We start from the raw sequence: 9,651 nt of genomic DNA on the forward strand, positions 1-9,651 counted from the left end.
ATGAAGGCACATTATGGATAGACATTTTGTTGAAAGCCGACAAAGAAAAAATATATTGACCAAATATAAAAAAATAAGGACATAAAAACTAAACTAGTTATGACCATAAAACACCAAAGAACAGCCTGTGAAAAAAAAATGGGATAGGCAATAAGATAAAGAGGTGTAAGATTGCGAAATGTTGAGCGCTGTTGATATTCATGCCACTCTTGATGGCTTCCAGTTTCTGTCTTCCTGTGGAACCTTCGTCTTACTTGAAGGAAATGGGTCATAATTTAAACTAGTCTAAGTTCAAATGCTCTTCATTGCATTAGCATCATTATAATGGAAAAGAATGTTATGGGCATTTCTCCTAAGCGACATTCATTCAGCACTAGTAGTCAGAGGTCTAAGCTCAAAATTTAATGGTCTAAATGGATCTTAGCTCCGGGCAAACCATTAGCTTGTCTTTTTTTCAACACAGATGCCTACACATTATACATGTTGGCAGGAGCGCTAGCAAACTGCATTATGCTTGTTGGTACAACCAGAGTGATTTGTTAACACTGAGTGAAAGAAACAAACAGCATTCCACAATACTGATTCAAGTCATACGGAAAAGTTGCTAAAATTATTGTACCCCCCCCCCCCCCCCCCCATACACACCATTATACACCACACTGACTGTCATGGTGCTGATCATGCTATTATAACACTAGGCATCAGTGAAGAGAATTAGGGGATAACAGGGCACAATTCTTTTGTTAGAACATCAAATGGGCTTTACAATAATGCTACATTCCAACTAACAAAGGAGCAGCCGATGTCAGCCGGATTGTAAGATGGTGACCGATGCACAGGAATGCTCATGATATTCTGTGCAGCAGAACGTTGCCGATGAGATGTTATGCGTACTGGTGCACTTTTTCATGCAAAATGACATCCTGCAGTCAAACCTTGTGGAGACGTGGCAACCATAGAGTTTTAAAAACACCACAGTCGACGGAAGAGTGCTAAATTTGTGGAAAATTACTGAAAATTAATCATTATCATTACATTTACTGCTCGCTAAAGATTAACATACTGTTCGATACGGGTGCTGTAAACAGGCGCCTGCTTTTACAGTTGTAGCAACAATAATTTCGGGCACATACAAGGAGAAATGCTTATGAAGTTTATGCAAGAGTATGCCCTACAAATTACACCCCGCTTGACATTCCAATCTGGTAGAGTAGGAGGAGGAAAAAAATTACAGTCTGGTGGAGGATGCATACTCCAGAGTTGAAGAAACTGGTGTAGCCTAACCATTGCTGTTGCCAATGCCTGTGCACTAGCAGTTATGTATAATATGGCAGTTACAATTGTTTTTCCCCGAGCTATAGTTACTGCAAGCTGCTGCCAGTTTACCCGTGCACAGCTGTAATACATTTAGGACAAGTCAAAACTCTCTAATGAATTGATATCATATGACAGAATCGGAATGCAATATTCTGCAAATATGAGCAGCGCTATGTGCCATCCCAAACAATGAAACACCTTTGAACCTGAATCGCCGCCTGGGATTTGACGAGATGAAGTGTGTGTTCTGTGTGAACTAGCGGGCACCTGTATAGCCTAAAGCTGTGGAAAGTGCATTTAGTATCAGTTGTCAATGTTTCTAATTCAAACCGCACTCAGTAAAATCCTCCGTACAGTTTTGCAAAATGCAAAACCCCCTTTTTGTTGTTTAAAGGTAATGACACTTAGGGCCATAACATGTACACTATGATCGTTCCGAAACAATCAAAGCGAATAGCACCACCCTCGTTGTTATCTGCCTCCTGCCTCACATTTGCCGTCAAAAATTGTTAATATGGAATGCTGCGGACGGCAGACAAACTGATTTCTGGAGGAATATAAAGTATTAGGTACTGTGATCTGAGTTCTTTCACTGCTGTTTAAGCATCATAGGGTCTTATAGTAAAAATAATTACGAACAAACACAACGTCTATTTTTCACGTCGCAACACTCATGAGGTATTAGTCTGAATTATAAAGGATTCCAGATTTAGACCGGAAGATCGATTTTATTCCACTGAAGGAAAAGGCATCATGCCAATGATTCTTGCATTCGGTGCTATATTTACTTTTATTTATTTCACTTAGATTGCACTTAGATTTCACTTAGACTGACGGTTTCCCAATTTAGGCAAATCTGAATTCTCAAATAACCTTGTGAATGATACCAAGCTCTTCCTTAGCAGGAGTACACCTTTAGCATTTGCAAGATGCGAAGCTCTTGATTGCATATCTAAGCCTGGGGCTCATGCCGCCCTCTAATCTCATCAGCAAGTTTCAGGAAATCATCTACAAGGTTTCCTGTGATGAATGTATATTTCCTTGTGCGGGAGAAAGAGGGAATTTAGGCAGGTGAATTATGCAGCATAAGAGTGATGTTATGAAGAAGCAAGCATCAAAAACCACCCTATCAGGAAGCAATATCGCTCGCCACACAGACTATCAAACAAGAATTATTGGGATGATTTAAAATTCTGGCAGTGGAACGAACTCGTTCTTCTAATCTATATCTAAAGTCTTTGATTATTCAGTCTACTGCCACTACCTTCACCAGAAACGTTCATAATCACAATCCTATCTACGCCAAATCATCCTGGCCGATATTCAAGCCTTCATAGGCTGCTTTTTTTATTGCTGATTCTCTGCGGGAAAGAGGTGTCTACATTGAGACCATACCATCTACTTATTTTCGTTTTTTGATAAATGATAAGGGAAGAATTTCACACTTCAACTGCATTGAGCTTGAGCAAGTTCTATGTTTGAAGCTGTTCAATTTTTTTCACTTTGCCATCTTTGACTTACCTGTTTAGCTAAGTAGGTAGAAAACTACAGGAGACACGTGGTGGCACTGAATTAAACTTGTGTGCAAGGGGACCTTTCCACGGCGCCTGGAGGAACTGCTTGTGGTCTTGGCTTCTGCAGTCAACTGCTGTGGTCTCGGCCTCTTTGTTGAAGGCCATGGCTCGTTAAAGAACACCAGGTGGTCGAAATTTCCGGAGTCCTGCACTACGGCGTGCCTCATATTCAGAAAGTGGTTTTGGTACATAAGACCCCATAATTAAATCATTAATAGCGATGAAGCAGTTAGACAGCTCCGGAGCAAACATAAATAGCACAGTTGGCAGAACTGAGCCCCTCGGAAGGTGCAAGCGTTATAAACGAAAGAGAAATAAAAGTTGTGATGTGCGACAGCCAGCCATCATGAAGACGTCCTACTCGTTTGTGGGTGGCGTCGAGCTACCAAATGCGTGATGGCCTACATTTTTTGGAAATAACTGAATGGTGCCTGAGATTTTCTTTATTCATTTTGTTGGGTTGGCTGTCGTGAGCAGCTCACTCCTTCATCGCAGCTATTCTAAAACTCGACCACATAACTTTCAGTGGTCCTGTATCTAGCGGTATCTGTGCCCAAAACAAGGATGTCACGAGGATGAGGAAGGTTGGATCTATCTGTGCAAAGAGAGCTTGTAAAGAGATAAGATGAAGAGGACTAGTTGCTCCAACGCCTAATACTCAGGTCCACCATGTCAGCGTGGAAAATTAACACCAAGAAGCACAGCAAAGGCGGCCTTGCAAAATCCTCGGCTGCAAAGGACAACCTGCCTCTTTGCTGCAATAAGTGCAAAACTCACCTGTGAATCAGGAAATCGCAAAATTGTTAAGGCAAATTGTTTTATTTCTTGCCATAAACACTAAGACAAAATATAGCTAAACTACATGTAACGAGGTATGGAGAATGTTGGAAAATAAAGCACAAATATTGCTTGGAAACTGCTCTAGCGTTTCTGCGTCATAGCCACAGCCCCTTTTTTAACTTTTTTAATACGTCAAAATTGTTCTGCACCTTCCTCATAGTCAACCTACAATAAGCAGGTGAAAGAATGTGTCCCCTTTAGCCTCAGTTCAGGGTAATAGAAATTTCGTATTGTTTGTGTTAGCATGTTTCACACAGTTATACAATGGTCATACTCGACTAGATGAGCTTTCGTCTAACCATAGAATATTTTTGCACTGATCTCGACATCAACGTGGTAGGAGCTCTGCCTGCAAGTTTGAAGTCAATGCATTGAGCAAGTGCACAAACAAAACCTGACATTTCAAAATATTCACGGGTATGGAGCTACGAAACAAGCGCAGGTATTTAAATGACATTTGAGAGATCGCTTTTTTGTCATTACTTATTCTGAGGAAATAAGAAGTGAACTAAGAAAAACATCAAAATATAACGCGCGTCAAACTCAACGTATAAAGACATAGGCGAGGCATGGATAGTGAAAGTAAATTCGCTTTCAAACTTTTGGGTCTCCTTGTTATGACGCTGTTTTGCCGATGCGACCATACAGATGGAGTGCAGAAATGCAAGTTTAGAGCTATCGTAGGAAATGGTAAGTCTATTTAACTTGTTGCTCGACATACTTGTTTTCGTAAGTTGTGCTCGTCCTGGCCGCCGAGGGAAAGTCAAAGTGCGGAATCGTTCGCTATTTGAACGTTGCTTGTGAGCATAAGTGTTTTATTCAACATCTAATACCACGTGTACATGTTCGCGCTGATACGAATGTGTAACATTTATTTTCCACTGCAATAAACAGGGGCTGAAGTTGGTTGTTGCTCACACTGCATAGTGTAAAATGTGCTGCTACCTGCCCAGCCTTATTTTTTTGCTTCAGCTTCTCTAAAAGAATTGTGGCTTTATACATTTACTGTACTCACAATTTTGCATCAGCTGCAAGAAGATAGCTTTAGCTTTCCCGCGAAAACAGATGAAACAGGTTACAGCTTACTGAGCGAATGTTCTTAGAAACATAGATCATAGGGAAATTACTGAAGTACTGCAAAGCTTAGTAATTCGACTTAGTTTGGGCGCACTGCGAAGAAGAAGTTTTTTACTTGTTCAGGTGCAGTAATTATTCTTCTTGTATAGAGGCTTTCTATGGACACTTATAAACATGTGAAGCATGTTCTGCATGACGCTTTAGTTTGAAGCGTTCATCCTCCTTCACGTGCAAGGGTGCTGAGCAGCACTACCCAAATGACAACTCCAGAATCCGCTACTTGACCTGGCAACATTGTCCAAATGAACAAAGATGGCAGCGACATCGTGCTTCATGGCGGCTGTTTCGCTTGGTGCTGTTGCCACGTCTGTCTTTTCTGTGGCGTCCAATCGAGGTGTTTCGTGGGAACCAATAATCTTATTTTGATGGGTGTGATGGATTCGAGCGACGAAATTGTGTAAATAGTTGCACTGAGCTTGGAAATGTCGAGCTTGCCCAGCGAACCGCAACAGATTTTTTTCAAAGAGGAAGTGCCTTTCATGCGAGCCGGAGGGTAAAGAAACACAGGGCCGTTCCATTGTTTGACGAAAGATGACCAGTGAAGCTGTGTACGTGGGCCCCTAATAGCGAACTGCACCTCCACTGCGGGTCGGCCGGTCATTGCACTATCTTCGGTATGGGCCCACGTATGGGGAGTGCTTACCGCCTGCTTGACCTCCGCCGCGGGTCGGCTTGCTATTACACTACCTTGGGGATTGGCCCACGTATGGGGAGTGCTTACCGCCTGCTTCACCTCCTCCGCGTGTTGGCCCGGTATTGCACTATCTTCGGGATCGGCCCACATATGGTGAGTGCTTAACACCTGCTTTATCTCCGCCGCGGGTCGTGCCGGTATTGAAGTGCCTTCAGGATCGGCCTACAAATAGGGAATGCTTAACGGCTGCTTCGCCTCCGCGACGAGTCGGCGCGGAGGCGAAGTGCTCGACGTAGGGAGCACAGCATAAATCCGAAAACTTCGGTAAAATGTGAGAAGTGAATAAGTACCAATTGTTGTGTTTCTTCCAACAGGTATCGAAAATTTAGCGAGCGCTTAGTTTTAACAAAGTCAGTAGTAACTTAGATACGTGGCTCGAAAACGAACTGAACAGCTGCAAGGAAATTTAGCTGTGTGCACACTGTCACAATGCAAACTAGTGGCGCTGTATGCAGGTCGAACGCTCCAAAGCTGGAAGGAGGGGCGTTTCTAGATAAATTGACAAGATGCCGCACTGAATGAGAACACACACACAAACCCCTCCGCGACCGGGCACAAGAGTCGTTAAACTGAGCCGGTTAACGAGCTTTCACACGCACACACGCTCACGCGTTTGCGCGTGCATGAAAGCATCCTATAGAGCTGGTTATGATATAGTGGATGGCACTAAAACGTTCATTTGCTCCAGCACGTCAAACACGCGCATTGTTAGAACACGATCCGAGAAGCTCTGTTGCAATGATGAAACTTCGCTCCTGGCACAAAATTGCTATTTTTCTAAAAGCCTCAATACCTTGTTCGCGTACAAAAATCCAGCCTAAATTCCATACCTCAGCTTGGTGCTCCTGCCTTGAATCATAGGTCATACTTAAAACAATGTTGATTACGCGCCCGATGGTGGGCTTAAATGTCGGTCCTCCGGCACAGCCGAGCGATGCTCTAAGCATTAGGCCACAATCGCATGCACATATTTTATCGTGCCAACGGCAGCTAGTTAACTAGCTAGTTTATATGGTCGTCTCATGCGTCACATGGTGCGAGTCCGAAACGGACGAGTGTGGAACAGCACAAGGGCGCACGCAAGTTTCCTTTATAAGCAAGAGATGCAGGGTTTAAATGAACAAACTTATAGCGTTTGGTTAACTGCTTCACGAAATATTTTCTTCACGTAACTTCTAAGATGCGCGCTGGATGTGCATGTTATTCTTTTTATTATAAATATGATCACGAATATAAGCTTTAGGTTCAAATAAAGCCGGGTGTTCGGCGCAGCAGAAGTTATAATATCGCTTATAATGTGTTCGATGAGCACGATCACACTCGTATATTACATCCTCATGGTGGACACACCCTTGAAACATCCCGCGTCGAAGTTTCGGAGCAGCGCGAGTGGGAATTCGCTCCAAGACAAATGACATATGTGATGAAGTGCTCACTGCTATTTTTCTAGTCGTAGAAACGCTGACACACTTTGCTTCCAAGTAAAAGGTAAACGCTTAAGAAGTACGAACGCTCGGAAGCACTGACAGACATTTCCATTAGGAGGAAGCTTTAGTTCTGGTTCTCCTATCTAAATACATGTAAAAGGAGAATTAGCTTTTTTTTAGAAACCACAGCACCAAATATGATGACGTTGCTTGCATTTAAAAGTAAAATATAAAATCTAGTGACTGTTGGTTTGAAATTTTTGATTTAGGTCGTCAACTTATTATTAGAAATTTGCAAAAATCTAAAATTTTGAGAAAACGAAATTACCAAGTCTACCACTCTGTATATCAGCAAGAAAAAACTATATCACAATTCTGCGTATTGCGTCTGATAGTACAATAAAGCCGACAAAATTGCTGTGTTACACATGAATATCAAACCATTCGGTAATATGGAAATACAGTTTTTACAGTAGCCTTGTAAACAACGCAACAAATTCACGTTTGATATAACATCACAAATCGAAGTTGTCCGCTTTCAGTGGCCTAACTGATGCTGTTTACAGAACCACGATATCTGCTTTCGATGCTGAGCCAATAATTTGTAGACTTCGTGCTGCTATATTTTAGCACTCCCGAATTTTGAATTTTTTTCACGATATTCAGCCTTAAATAGACATTCTACTTGCAACAGTCACTAGAATTTAACCTTTTCTTCCAAATGCGACAAATTTCATTAAGATGGGTCCAGGGGTTATATCAGGAAAGCGTTTCAACGTTTTAAATGTATTTGAATAGGCCGCGTCGGAGTTGGACCCGAGCTAGGTCTTCCTCTTAAAAACAGCATTTTGCGTAGAAACGCCAAACCTGACTTCGTCGGCGTTTTGGTGACGTCAGTAAGAAAACAAACAATATTTGCAAAAATAGCTTGACATGAGCACCTTGCTCACAAGTAAATATCAAGAGTACCGCGTGCCTTTCGTTTGGCTGCTGTCATCTGTAGCAGTGTGACGAGAGGAGTTGGCGAGAGTGAGTGCAGTATGTAAGGAAAATGCGAGAAAGTGTCATTATTATCATCATCATCATCATCATCGTGAGTCTATTTTATGTCCAGTGCAGGACGAAGGCCTCTCCCTGCCATCTCCAATTACCCTTGCACTGCGCCAACCAATTCCAACTAGCACCTTCGAATTTCCTCATATCTTAAGCCCCCCTAGATTTGTGCCGTCCTCGACTGCGCTTCCTTTCTCTTGGCGCCCATTCTGTAACCTTAATGGTCCACGGGTTATCTAATCTATGCATTACATGGCCTACCCAGCTCCATTTCTTTCTCTTAATGTGAGTTAGTATATCGGCTACCCCGTTTGCTCTCTGATTTACACCGCTCTATTGCTGTCTCTTAACGTTATGCATAGCATTCTTCAATCTGTCGCTCCTCAAGCGGTGCTTAACTTGGTCTCAAGCTTCCTTGTCAGTCTCCAAACCTCTGCCCCATATGTCAGCATCTGTAAAATGCACTGATTTTACACCTTCCTTTTTAATGATAATGGTAAGCGTCAAGTCAGGAGCTGACAATGCCTTCCGTATGCGATGAAACAGATTTTTATGCTTCTATGAATTTCCTTCTCATGATCAGGGTTCCCTGTGATTAGTCGACCTAGCTAAATGTACTCCTACAAAGACTCTAGAGGCTGACTGGCGATGCTGAACTCTTACTGCCTTGCCAATAAAATCATCCTTATCTTTCTCTTCTGCATCTTAGTCTTCAACCTCACTCTTGCACTATCTCTGTTAAGGTCCTCAATCATTTGTTGTGATTCATGTGCATTGTTGCTGAATAGAACAATGTCATCGGCAAATCGAAGGCTGCTGAGATATTCGCCGCCGATCATTACTCCGGAGCGTTCCCAGTTTAGTAGCTTGAATACTTCTTCCAAGCACGCAGTGAATAGCATTGGAGAATTGGAGAGATTGTGTCTCCCTGTCTCACCCCTTTCTCTATAGGTATGTTCCTGATTTTCTTGTGTTTAATTAAGGTTGCTGTGGAATCTCTGTTGATATTTTCCAAGCCATTTACTTAAGCGGTATGTACTCATTGATTACGTAATGTCTCTATGACTGCTGATATTAATGCTGAATCAAATGCGTTTTCGTATACTATGAAAGTCATATAGAGAGGGTTATTGTACTCTGCGGATTTCTCGATTACCTGATCAATGACATGGATGTGATTCATTGTAGAGTATCCCTTCCTGAAGGCAGCGTGTTGTAATTGCGGTGAATATATTAAACAATAGTGGGAGGAAACTAACGGGCCTATAATTTTTCAATTCTTTAACGTCTCTCTTTTTGTGAATTAGTATAATATTTGCATTCTTACAGTGTTCGGCGACCGTTGTCGTCGACAGGCACTTCCTCTAGAGAGCCGCCAGTTTTCCAAGCAATATGTCTGCTTCATCTTTGATGAAATCGACAGTTTTTCCATATTATTCTGCCACTCTTCCCCGTGTCATGTCTTGCAAGGCCCTTCTGACCTCATCGCTAGCTGTAGCAGGAGTTTCTGAATACTGTTCATTACTGTTTCTATTGGAGCTATCCTGACTTCTCTAGGTACTGTACTGGTCCAGTATGGAACTCTTCCGCTCTACTTACTATACCTTCG

This window comes from Dermacentor andersoni, chromosome 8 (genome assembly GCF_023375885.2).
Source record: "Dermacentor andersoni chromosome 8, qqDerAnde1_hic_scaffold, whole genome shotgun sequence".
Classification (NCBI taxonomy): Eukaryota; Metazoa; Arthropoda; class Arachnida; order Ixodida; family Ixodidae; genus Dermacentor; species Dermacentor andersoni.